Source organism: Capra hircus, chromosome 14 (genome assembly GCF_001704415.2).
Source record: "Capra hircus breed San Clemente chromosome 14, ASM170441v1, whole genome shotgun sequence".
Taxonomy (NCBI): Eukaryota; Metazoa; Chordata; class Mammalia; order Artiodactyla; family Bovidae; genus Capra; species Capra hircus.
The window spans coordinates 89,062,301-89,076,424 of record NC_030821.1 but is presented as its reverse complement, the minus strand read 5'-3'; the positions used below and the strand labels follow the sequence as shown (position 1 = coordinate 89,076,424).

The window sequence follows — 14,124 nt, the reverse complement described above, 5'->3', positions numbered from 1 at the left end:
CCCATAACCCCTGCTTTAGCTCCTCTATCAAGTAAACAGATAAAAGTGTCTGGTGCACACTTATGAGTAGTTTTACAAATGCAAAGACCTCCACCAAACAGAAGAACTTAATTTTTTGACCATGAGCATGTAGCCCCCGTACTTGTTAGAGCCTGTGGACTGATGATGTTAACCCCTGGGACCCCACTCTGTTACCACACCATCAACCAACCATCAGCTAGGCATGAGCAGATCATATATATCCTGCAACCCTTTCCCTCACGTGGCCTTTAAAATGCTTCCTGGAAGCCCAACTGGGAATCCAGGTGTTTGGAGCACAAGCTGTCTGTTCTCCTGGCTGGGTGCCTGCAATAAATGCCACACTGTCTTCACTACAACCCAGTGTCAGTAGACTGGCTTTATTGTGCACAGGAGAGTGGACCCACATTTGGCTCTATAACAATATTGCCTTCCATGAGAAATCTTCCCTGACCCTCCAAATGTGGGCTCCAGGTTACTCATGAGTTCTCACAAGCACTAGGGACTTTCCAGGAAAGAACTGACCACACGGTCCTTATAACTGCCTGTTTACTCCTCGGAACATTTCACTGAACACCAAGCAGACCAGGAAAGGATTAATTTCTACTGTACACGCTTTCAAACCTCTAGAGTTAGTACACTGCCCAATGCATGGATATTCAACAAATGCTTATTGAGTGAATGAAATAAGCTACCTCACTATGCACTAATATTGGCTTCTATCAAGGTATGTGAACTGGACAGGTTGGTATTGGTTTAGCTGTTATGTTCTAATTCAGGAAGTTGGCAGTGTTTAGGATGACATCAATTGTGTGAGGACAAGTCCTAACTCCACCACATATGAACTGGGAAACTTTGGGAAAATTGGTCCGTTTCTTCAAACATCAATTTTCTTCTCAGTTAAATGAGAAGTCATATTGAACCCACAGCTTGCTATTGTGGAAAGAATTAGACAATTTATGCAAATTTTAATAAGCTATGAATAGCTACTTATGTCTTACCTGTAATTACAATTACCAACTAATATAGGGCTATCTTCGGAGAAGGCAATGACACCCCACTCCAGTACTCTTGCCTGGAAAATCCCATGGATGGAGGAGCCTGGTGGGCTACAGTCCATGGGGTCGCACAGAGTCGGACACGACTGGGCGACTTCAGTTTCACTTTTCAGTGTCATGTACTGGAGAAGGAAATGGCAACCCACTCCAGTGTTCTTGCCTGGAGAATCCCAGGGACGGGGGAGCCTGGTGGGCTGCCATCTATGGGGTCGCACAGAATTGGACACAACTGAAGAGACTTAGCAGCAGCAGCAGCATAGGGCTATCTTTGCCTACACTATCCTGAGCTGCCTTAGTTTTATTCTAATATTTTAAATGTCTTGACTTTTCCTATTAAGAGTAACTGACAGAATAGCTTCTCTCAGAATTGATTACTTGTATGGTAATTCATTACTGGCACTTTTGTTCTTTTTTTTTTTATCACATGTCCCAGCTATTTCTTTTTATGCTGAGCATCTTCAATTCCAAATTTGCATCCTGAATTCCACACTTTCTCACAAAATCCAGCCCATAATTGCATGGGATTCCTGGGTACCTCAAGTTAAGAGCCATATCATTACCTCAAAAGTCTGCATTGAAAATTATCTGTCACGTTTCCAGAAACCTGCTCCAGTGTCCGCTTTCCAAAAGTCCCTTGATGGTTACACAACCCCTTCCTGTGTTCAGGTTCAAAACCTCAGAAGCACTTCCGGTGCACACATCCAGCTGCGAGACTCTCAGCTCCCTCCATGATGGCCTTACTACTCAACTGCTGGGGAGTCACTACACCCTTCTAACTGATCCACCTCAGTGGGCTTTCACAACTCTAATTTCTCCCACAAAGCGAAGTGGAACAGTTTCCATTTCTTGGTAGAGCTCTCTTCACAGGAACCCTCCACTTATAAATAGAAGCAAGCATAAGCAGAGCTGTTAGAGACTTTCCAGGCCCTTGGAAGGGCCACACTCCATTCCCAAGCACTCAGGATCCCAGGCAATCTGATCCACGGTGCCTACGAAACAACCTCTTCTCTTTCAAGTTCCATTTACTTTTTTCTGTGCTCCAACCTTCCCTTTGCCTGTCAGTCAGATGCTGAGAGGCTTGGAGACCCCTTCCCTACATATGTTATCGAGCCAAGCACACCAAGAGCGCACCATCTCCATCTCCTTTTGCTATGAAATTTCTCTCCATGGCACTGGAAACTACATGATATGAATAATCTGTTTACTTGCTCCTTATCTGTCTCTCCTTTTTAGAATGTAAGGTCCCTGTACTTTGTTTTATTCACTGGTGTATTCTCATAACTTAGACTCAGTGTAGGCACTCAATACTTTCTGGACGAATGGATGCACATGGCTATTATCACATGAGCCATTAAAATACAATAGCTGCTGTATTTAAATCTCTTTAAACGTATGACAAATCTCTTTATTTTTTGAGTTGTTGTTCAGTCACTCAGTTATGTCTGACTCTTTGCAACCTCATGGGCTGCAGCACGCCAGGATTCCCTGTCCTTCACCATCTCCCAAAGCCTGCTCAAACTCATGTCCATTGAATCAGTGATGCCATCCAACCATCTCATCCTCTGTCATCCCTTTCTCCTCCTGCCTCCTATTTTCCCCAGCATCAGGATCTTTTCCAATGAGATGGCTCTTTGCATCAGGTGGCCAAAGTATTCGAGCTTCAGCTTCACCATCGTCCTTCCAAGGCATATTCAGGGTTGATTTCCTTTAGGATGGATGAACTGGTTGGATCTCCTTGCAGTCCAAGGGACTATCAGGAGTCTTCTCCAACACCACAGTTCAAAAGTATCAATTCTTCAGCAGTCAGCCTTCTTTATGGTCCAACTCTCACATCCATACATGACCACTGGAAAAACCATAGTTTTGATTATACGGACCTTTATACGGACCACTTTTGAGTTAAATCTTTTTAAATGAATCATTTATTTAAATCATTAATTCCAATGATTTAAATAAATGTTTAGAATGTAATCTACATATGAGCATAGTCACATGTCTTACTTATATATCCGTCAATACTCAGCATGGTCTTAGCATGTTATAGATGTTCAATAAATGGTGAATTCAATCAAATCATACGCAGACCTTGGTTATATGATTTTTATGACTGCTCACATTTCAATCCCTTAAGGAAAAACATTTCCCACACTCTGCTTATTCTGTTTTTGAAGTCACCAAAATCTGACATGTGGAAACTGAAACAGTTCGATAATTAAAGTAAAAGTTTACATAGCAAAAGTATAAATTAAATATTTAAGATAATTCATTACAATCTTTCATGGCCGTGTTCTTCACTTGATCAATGTAAAAGAGCTTTCACTCGGCATCCGTGGACTAAGAGACTAAGAGAAAGAAATGTGCTGTTCCAGCCGCACCACAAGGATCACCTCTCTAAATGCACAGCAATGGTAAGATGACCTCCAACAGGGGCAATCACCTTTTCAGTGCCTAATAAGGAAGTCGTGCAAAAATGTTTGCTGAATGAAGTCCCCAGTGTAAAAGCAATGAGTCAAGGATATGAAGCTAGGCGTCTCTGCCTCCAGGAAAGACCCAGCTCCCCGCGAGGCCCCCTCCCCACACCCATCCTCAGGGATCACTGCATGCAGGCTCCAGCAGTAGGCTTATGTCTCATCTCAACTTCTCTGAACTCAGTTTTCTCTTTTTAGCAACTAACAGGTTGGTGATATTTGGTAAGTACTTTTCTAGTTATAATAAAATGAGACCCAAAGAATAACGTTACATTATAGTTTCAAAATGGTTTGAATAAATTTTACTCCTTTTCTAAAGATGTTCTATAATTTTATGAAGATAGGATTATTTATAATTCAAAACAATTTTAATTAAATACTCATATTCATATATATCATATATTCACCAACCAGAAATGAATTAATAGCTCCCTTTGAGGGCCTTTTTTAAAAAGCTGTTGGCAGTCTATGTTACTTGATTCTTAGAATTCAGCCTATCAACTTCAATGCCTCACTCACTCTTATGGTAAAATTAATACTTTCATATTACACATGTTTCTTTCAACATCTTCAACCCTAATTTAAACTATTTGAATTATAGTCTACACAAGGTTATTATGGCATTTTGCAAACTTGAATTTATTTTTTTATTTTATAGAGGAGAAATTTCTTTGCATATTTTTAAAAATTCTGAGCTATTTACATAAACTTGATGTGTTCAGTGTCACAGAAATAAACCAATGTCTTCTGAATTTTCATTAGAATAATCTTCTAAAACATGCTCACTAATTCTGAGAAACTAAGGTGAAGAATGGCCAAAACAAAATTCTTTTTGAAAAACAAGGAGGGCAAGTCTGAGTAACAGGAAAAGCAAAACATGAGTCTTCCTTGTCAATTACCAACAGCCCATCTGAGTAACAGGTTCTCTCACAGAGAAAAAAATTGCTTATTCCATCTAGATTGCTTTTAGGTGTGGTATTAGCAGTTATGAACCAAGTAAAAAAAAATATACATATAAAATTTGCCAATTGTTGTATCAAAATTTTAGGTTTTTTTTTGTTTTTTTTCCTGGCACACATTCTAGATCGCAGATGCTAATGAGAGGCAGAAAGGCAAAGAGTGATCAGAGGAGGGTCTACCGACTCCCAACCTTAGAACCTGGACAGAGACATGCAACACCAAAGTTACAGTATCAGTGATTCTGGCAACCACTTATCAGACAGTGAGTGTTGCTGTTCCCCTAATGTATTCCTTCCAGACTGCCTGTTTTACTAGCCAAAGAATCAATAAGAGCCCTGGGATAAAAACGAGAATGAAGTCTCAGAATCCAATTACTGAGGTTTGTGTATAAAACAGCAGAAAACAAAATATGCAGATTTCCTTTTCTCATTCTATTAGGATGATAAAGACCGTAGTTGTCTGTTCACAATAAAGACAGCCAGAGTAATTCAAAATAACTGAATGCACAAAGAAATGCCATGCCATATTTTTAATGAATGAGCTTCAGTTAATTTCAATAGGAAGTCATTAAAAATTTAAGGCATTTTCTCAAGGGTGAATTCTCAGCTTCCCCCAACCAGACTTAGAATACATAGAGTTTAGAAATTACTTATTACCTGATGGACAGCTATACTTTCAAATTTCTTTAATAACATCTATTTCAAACATTGTTATCAGAAATTCATTTCCTAAACACGGCAAGAAAAAAATACTGTTATGTGTTATTTGTTTTCATAAAATTTAGAACTTAATTTTGAATATTTAATACTTTCAAGAACAATAACTGAGATTATACTAGATCAAAATTCATATCAATATATTTCAAATGTGTTATGAACCTCCATGTTAGAGTACTTAATGTAGATTGAAATGTCTTTTATAAGTTTAATTACGCCATATATCAAGTGAATTTGTTTTATAAACAAAGGCTTGCAACCAGAATAGGAACAAAAAACTGACATTTGTGCTTTGTAGATATTTTATTTGAATAAATGCTTTTTAAGTTTTGAAAATGAATACACATCTTTCTTCTTCTTCTTCTCTAACCTAAAGGAGATTTACACACAGTCACTAAGAAATAAACTGAAATACAGGCATACTTTAGAGATTCAGGGCAGGCTCAGTTCTTGACCACCACAATAAAGCAAATATGACAATAAAGAAAGACTTTTTGGAATGTCTGTCTTTTCTTGTTTATTTGGTAAATTTTTACTCATTATTCTACACTTTTTTTTTTGATAGGAAACAGCATTTAAAAAATAAAAAAAAATAAAAATAAAAAAATAAAAAATAAAAAATCAAAGTATAATTAATTTAAAAAAAAAAGCTTTTCTTGCTAATATTTTCACTGTTTGAGGATAGTGGCTTAACTGATGTTGTTAATACTGCTATTACATCTGGCGTTAAAAACAGTTGCTTTTACCTGTTCCCTATTATCGATAGTAACTGTCTTTAATAACGGTTATCACTGTTTCATTTCTGCTAATAAAATATATTAAAAATTAATATTAAAAAAAAAAGGAAACAGCATTTATTGGTGAGCATGATTAAGGAGGGGACAGAGCTGATGCTCTCCTGCGTACAGGGCCTGCCATCTGTCCAGGGGACCACGATTAGGGATGTATCTGACCCCACAGCCAACCAGGATGAGCAGCTTTTCTGCCACCATGTTTTCAAATTCATCTGCATTAAACTGAGTAAATCCCCAAACGTGGATCTTCTGGCGCCCCGGGAACTTGAACTCAACCTGGCCGAGGGCTTGGATCACATGCTCTTCGTTCTGCAGCCTGGTGCCGTCGGGCATTATCACCTGGCCAATGTGGACCCTGGCCACTGCGCCCTGGGGCTTTCCAAAGGCGCTGCGCATATCTGTCTGGAGTCTATCAGCTCCAGTACAAACAACATCCTGTTGATGCGGATAACGTGGAAGGGGTGGAACCACAGTCAGATGTGAAAACCGTCTTTACCACCGCTTTTAGCCATGTACTGTTGGCACAGAAACGGGCAGCCTCCAGGGCTTCCAAGAGCTGCTCATGCGCATCTGACACCGTGGGCCACAGAGCGGGAACTCATCCAGTTAGGCCTTCTTATGCCCAAGTCGAAGATGCAGATTTCAGCATCAGGGACACCTCGGCAGAAGCGGGACTTTGGGTACAACTTGTTCTTACAATACCAGTAACATCGGGTGGGGCGGCGGCCCATGGCGACACTAGGATCTTCAGCAACATGCCGAAGGGAAAAAGCACACGTTAGGGATACTATGGGCGTGGCTCCTCACTACTGCAATAAGGTGGATATTGCAATAATGTTAATCACAGTGAATTTTTGGTTTCCCAGTGTATATAAAACTTATGCTTATATTATGCTATAGTCTATTAAGTGTGCATTATGTCTGAAAGACGATGTGCATATGAATGTTAAAGTATTTTGTGCATACGAATGTTAAAATATTTTATTGCAAAAAAATGCTAACCATCATCCAAGCCTTCACCAAGCTGCAATCTGGTTGCTGGTGCAGGGTCTTGCCCTGAGGTTAATGACTGCTGACGAATCAGGGTGGTTGGCTGCTCAAGGGTGGGGTGGCTGCAACAATTCCTTAAACTGAGACAGTGCTGAAGTTTGCAGCATCTTCTCATTTCAGGAATGATTTATCTGTAGCAAGCAGTGCTGTTTGACAGCATTTTACATACAGGAGAAGTTCCTTGAAGTCAGTCCTTTCAAACTCTGGCAATGCTTTATCAACTAAATTGATGCAATATTCTAAATTCTTTGCTGTCATTTCAGCAATCTTTACAGCATCTTCACTAGGAATCATTTTCTGTGCTCATCCATAAGAAGCAAATGCTCAAATGTTAAAGTTTTACCATGAAATTGCAGCAATTCAGTCAACACCTCAGGCTCCACTTCTAACTCTAGTTTGTTTTTTTTTTTCCATTTCCATGACACCTTGAGTGACTTCCTCCACGAAGCTTTGGACCCCTCATCCATGAGGGGAGTCATCCATGAGGATTGAAATCAATCTAAAGTCCCTGTTAATGTTGATATTTGGACCTCTTTCCTGTGAATCACAATTTTTTTTAATGGCACCTAGAATGGTGAACACTTTCCAGAATGTTTTCAATTGATTTTACCCAAATATATTAGAGGAATCACTGTCTAAGGTAGCTAGAGCCTTAAACATGCATTATTTAATATAATCTGAAAGTCCAAATGACTCCTTGATCCATGGGCTATAGAATAGATGTTGTGTTTCCAAGCATGAAAACATTCCTCTTGTCCATCTCCATTGGCGCTCTTTGGGGACCAGGTACATTGTCAATACGCAGCAACATTTTAAAAGGAATCTTTTTCCTGGGCAGTAGGTCGCAGCAGTGGCCTTAAAATATTCAGTAATCCACGTTGTAAACAGATGTGTTGTCATGAAGACTTGTTACATTAACAGAGTTCAGGCAGAGTAGACTCAGCATCATTCTCAAGGGCCCCAGGATTCTCAGAACTGGTGAGTAAACACTGGCTTCAACTTAAAATACCAGCTGCATTAGCCCCTGACAAGAGAGTCAGCCTGTTCTCTGAAGCTTTGAAGCTACACAGTGTCTTCTCTTCTTCTGCTATGAAAGTCTTAGATGGTGTCATCTTCCAATATAAGACTGTTTCATCTAAATGGAAAATCTGTTGTTTAGGGTCACCACCTCCATTTATGATCTTAGCTAGATCTCCTGGGTGACTTGCTGTTTCACCTTACACTTCCGTGTTATGGAGATGGCTTCCTTCCTTCAGCCTCAGGAACTGACCTCTGCTAGCTTCAGACTTTTCTTTTGCAATTTCCTCAGCTCTCTTAGACTTCATAGAATTAAAAAGAGTTTGCTCTGGATTAGGCTTAAGGGACTGTTGTAGCTGATTAGATCTTCTATCCAGACCACTAAACCTTTCTCCATATCAGCAATAAGGTAATTTGCTTTCTTATCCTTTGTGTGTCCACTAGGGTTGCACTTTTAATTTCCTTTAAGACTTTTTCTTTACATTCAAAACTTGGCTAACTGTTTGGCACAAGAGGCCTCACTCTTGACCAGTCTTGCTTACAACACATCTTCCTCACTGCTGCTGCTACTGCTGCTGCTAAGCTGCTTCAGTCGTGTCCAACTCTGTCCGACCCCATAGACGGCAGCCCACTAGGTTCCACTGTCCCTGGGATTCTCCAGGCAAGAACACTGGAGTGGATTGCCATTTCCTTCTCCAATGCATGAAAGTGAAAAGTAAAAGTGAAGTCACTGAGTCGTGTCCAACTCTCAGCAACCCCATGGCCTGCAGCCTACCAGGCTCCTCCATCCATGGGAGTTTCCAGGCAAGAATACTGGAGTGGGGTGCCACTGCCTTCTTCCTCACTAAGCTGAATCATTTCTACCTTTTGATTTAAAGTGACAGACATGCGACTCTTGCTTTCAACTGAACAGTTGTAGGGTGATTAACTGTCCTAATACAATACTGTTGCATCCCAAGCACAGGAAGAGAGACAGGAAAAAGTCAGTGGAGCAGTCAGAAGAGGCTTGATGTTTATCATTTAACTTCACCATCTTACACTGGCACAGTTTGTTGTGCCCTAAAACAATTACCATAGTAACAACAAGAATTACTGATCACAGATCACCATCAGTTCAGTTCAGTCGCTCAGTCGTGTCCAACTATTTGCAACCCCATGAATCGCAGCACGCCAGGCCTCCCTGTCCATCACCAACTCCCGGAGTTCACTAAGACTCACGTCCATCGAGTCCGTGATGCCATCCAGCCATCTCATCCTCTGTCGTCCCCTTTCCTCCTGCCCCCAATCCCTCCCAGCATCAGACTCTTTTCCAATGAGTCAACTTTTTGCATGAGGTGGCCAAAGTACTGGAGTTTCAGCTTTAGCATCATTCCTTCCAAAGAAATCCCAGGGCTGATCCCCTTCAGAGTGGACTGGTTGGATCTCCTTGCAGTCCAAGGGACTCTCAAGAGTCTTCTCCAACACCACACTTCAAAAGCATCAATTCTTTGGCGCTCAGCCTTCTTCACAGTCCAACTCTCATATCCATACATGACCACTGGAAAAACCATAGCCTTGACTAGATGGACCTTTGTTGGCAAAGTAATGTCTCTGCTTTTGAATATGCTATCTAGGTTGGTCACAACTTTTCTTCCAAGGAGTAAGTGTCTTTTAATTTCATGGCTGCAGTGATTTTGGAGCCCAAAGAAATAAAGTCTGACACTATTTTCACTGTTTCCCCATCTATTTCCCATAAAGTGATGGGACCGGATGCCATGATCTTCGTTTTCTGACTGTTGAGCTTTAAGCCATCATTTTCACTCTCCTCTTTCACTTTCATCAAGAGGCCTTTTATTTCCTCTTCACTTTCTGCCATAAGGGTAGTGTCATCTGCATATCTGAGGTTATTGATATTTCCCCTGGCAATCTTGATTCCAGCTTGTGTTTCTTCCAGCCCAGCATTTCTCATGATGTACTCTGCATAGAAGTTAAATAAGCAGGGTGACAATATACAGCCTTGATGTACTCCTTTTCCTATTTGGAACCAGTCTGTTGTTCCATGTCCAGTTCTAACTGTTGATTGCTGACCTGCATACAGATTTCTCAAGAGGCAGGTCACGTGGTCTGGTATTCCCCTCTTTCTCAGAATTTTCCACAGTTTATTGGGATCCACACAAAGGCTTTGGCATAGTCAATAAAGCAGAAATAGATGTTTTTCTCGAACTCTCTTGTTTTTTCCATGATCCAGCAGATGTTGGCAATTTGATCTCTGGTTCCTCTGCCTTTTCTAAAACCAGCTTGAACATCAGGAAGTTTATGGTTCACATATTGCTGAAGCCTGGCTTGGAGAATTTGACCATTACTTTACTAGCAGGTGAGATGAGTGCAATTGTGCGGTAGTTTGAGCATTCTTTGGCATTGCCTTTCTTTGGGATTGGAATGAAAACTGACCTTTTCCAGTCCTGTGGTCACTGCTGAGTTTTCCAAATTTGCTGGCATACTGAGTGCAGCACTTTCACAGCATCATCTTTCAGCATTTGAGATAGCTCAATTGGAATGCTATCACCTCCACTAGCTTTGTTTGTAGTGATGCTTTCTAAGGTCCACTTGACTTCACATTCCAGGATGTCTGGCTCTAGATGAGAGATCACACCATTGTGATTATCCAGGTTATGAAGATCTTTTTTGTACAGTTCTTCTGTATATTCTTGCCACCTCTTCTTAATATCTTCTACTTCTGTTAGGTCCATACCATTTCTGTCCTTTATCGAGCCCATCTTTGCATGAAATATTCCCTTGGTATCTCTAATTTTCTTGAAGAGATCTCTAGTCTTTCCCATTCTGTTCTTTTCCTCTATTTCTTGGCATTGATCGCTGAAGAAGGCTTTCTTATCTCTTCTTGCTATTCTTTGGAATTCTGCATTCAGATGCTTATATCTTTCTTTTTCTCCTTTGTTTTTCACTTCTCTTCTTTTCACAGCTATTTGTAAGGCCTCCCCAGACAGCCATTTTGCTTTTTTGCATTTCTTTTCCATGGGGATGGTCTTGATCCCTGTCTCTTGTACAATTTCACGAACATCATTCCATAGTTCATCAGGCACTCTATCGATCAGATCTAGGCCTTTAAATCTATTTCTCACTTCAACTGTATAATCATAAGGGATTTGATTTAGATCATACCTGAATGGTGTAGTGGTTTTCCCTACTTTCTTCAATTTAAGTCTGAATTTGGTAATAAAGTGTTCATGATCTGAGCCACAGTCAGCTCCTGGTCTTGTTTTTGTTGATTGTATAGCGCGTCTCCATCTTTGGCTGCAAAGAATATAATCAATCTGATTTCGGTGTTGACCATCTGGTGATGTCCATGTCACCATAACCAGTAATAAAAATGTTGGAAATATGAGAATTACCAATATGTAACAAAGATGCAAAGTGCGACGATGCTATTGGATAACCGGTGCTGACAGACTTGCTAAATGCGGGGTTGTGAAGGTTTCTTCAACATGTAAAAAACACATTATTTTAAAAGTGCAATAAAACAGGCTTTGTCTCTATTATAGGATAAATTCAGCTTTATCTCTAGAAAAAGGAGTTTTAGTGTGAGGCAGAGATTCTGAAATACACCAAGCATGGTATTTTAATACAGATTCTCTTGTCCAAGGTTACATGTGCTGCAGCTCAGGACAGGCTGCCCCCAAATGTGCCAAAGTGGCATATTGATTATTTTGAATTAAGATTAAAGGAGAGCCAGCTGGAACAAAAAGAACACTCTGGCCCTCCTTTGTCCCCATGAGAGCAGGAAACAAAGCTCCCGTGGGAAGGTGCCCTACCTTTGGCTATGGATGGAGGGCATCCTTATTGACAGAGAGAGGGGATTCAAGGTCCCGAAAGCTGTCTGAACAAACTGTTACTTCTTCATTTATCAGCTATCCCAAGGAAGACCTCTTAGTTTCAACAAATGTTCACAACTACTTGATTCTTCATCTAAAAGGTATATCAACATCCTGATGCAATCACTTCTTAGCCCCCTTATGTACAGGGCCTCCACATTTATACAAATTAAATTTGTTTTTCTCCCTTTAATCCATATATGTCAATCTGATTATTAGATTAGCCAAAAGACCTCAGAAGGGTAGAGGAACACCCCTCCCTCAAAACATAACCCAAGCTTCACAGTGGAACTGTTGTATCTACTAACACTTACAATTTCAATTCCTTTTCTTTATTGTCAAAACTTAGAAAATAACCTTTGACATACAAAATGTAACAGCCATGATTTTTATCATACATGTGCATAGTACACATTTTTAAGCTTAATGATTTTTAATTTAAAGAACTGCAGATTTTTTCAACAAAAAGTTTTATTACACTATTATTTTAAAGGGAAAGATTATGCACAACTTTTCCCCTGAAAATCTTTTAAGTTGCAACTTCACAAAGTGTAGCTAAATCAGTATTATAGTGTTATTTATTCTAATTCATAAAACTTAAAAGATGGGCCAACATATTGATTATTTCGACATCAGTGATGTGAAGATACTAAAACAAATAATTTACGCTTCTAGAAACATACAATTAAGGAGCTAAAAATAAATGACCTTTAAAAAAGCACTTTTATTTTAAGGATAGCCAAGAGTTTCAGAGAATATAGACTATTAGAGAGAATGTCATTCATCCAGCATTAGAAAATATGACCATGTGTAGTCAGAATGTCCATGAGAAACCTAGAAAAGCAATTTATGTTGGGAACCATGGATTATAAACCAGTGCATTACGAATGAATTATTGCTCCTTAATCAGATTTCATCAAGTTGATCTCTCCATCAGTGGCTGATTTATGTATTTATGACTCACAGTACTGTATATTTGCATCATAAATAAACTATAACTTTTTTCTATAGATAATTTTCTATTGATATCTCTTTTGGAGATTGTTCAAGTAGGATTAGTGGTTGTAGCTAGCAGTGAAGTATCTAAGAGAAGTTGGACAAGAAATAATAAAAATATTTTTTAAATGACTACTGATTGGGATCCTTTCATGGACTTGTTAACAATAGTCTTTAAGGGAAATGGTTCATTAAAACAATCAAGAAAACATAAATCGAGTAAGTATATAATTATGTTCAAAATAGCTTTTTCTAAGAAGGCTTAGAAATTGCATCAAAGTGAAATAATGTTATTTCTGTTCATTAGGTGGCAAATTATCTATACAATCCATAATTCCAGGTAAAATCCATGCATTTCTATATGTAGAGCTATTGTGTATGAACTGGTGTAGACTCTGTAAAACAGTGCTCAATATGTGTATACTCCTGTGAAAAGTTCCTACTATATAGGAAGCAGCTAGTACAGTAACCCCAGGAAAAGGTTTAGCCAAAGCTCATTCAAGAGAAAACATAAAAAACTGAAAATAAATAATCTGAGCATTCAGTAGAATAAGCTATAAAAGAATACAAGACATGTAAGGAAGAGAAATGACTGAGGGGAAAAGTAATTAAATGAAACAGAACCTGAGAACAAAAAAAAAAAAAAAAAAAAAAAACCCACAATTGATATGGTCAATAAAAACAATTTCCTGTATTTTGAAGTAGAACCCAAAATATATGTGACAAAATTGAACAAAAATAACATAATAGCTCATATAATATAAAAAGGTAGAACAGATATGTATCTCTATATAAACTTTTTATTTTAAAATATATGTTATCATTAAAATATTCACTATATTTGAAAACGTGAGTGAAATGTTTCTAGAAACTTCTTAATATTTAGGAATACACAAGTTACCAAAATTGACCAAAGAACAAAGATAGGTGTCTCATCCAGAAGCATTTTACAAAGATTATTTTTCTAAAATTTCAACTAACAGATAATCTTATATACATTGTTCCATAATATAGAAAAAATCCAATATTATCCAATTTTATGAAACTACTATAACTTGATCTTAGGATAAGGGATCTCATGTAAAGAAAATTGTAAGCTTGTCAAACTTATAAATAAAAATGAATTAAAAAGGACAAGAACCTTGCAGGGGTTGATACTGATAACACACTGTGAACTG

The 14,124-nt window shown here is 38.8% G+C and overlaps 1 protein-coding gene and 1 pseudogene across 2 annotated transcripts in view; both read right to left on the bottom strand.

Moving 5' to 3' along the window:
* The window catches only part of ADGRB3 (adhesion G protein-coupled receptor B3), an 883,764-nt gene that overhangs the window by 706,348 nt on the left and 163,292 nt on the right, over window positions 1-14,124 (bottom strand). The window lies entirely within an intron of this gene.
* LOC102182325 lies at window positions 6,069-6,745 on the bottom strand (annotated as a pseudogene).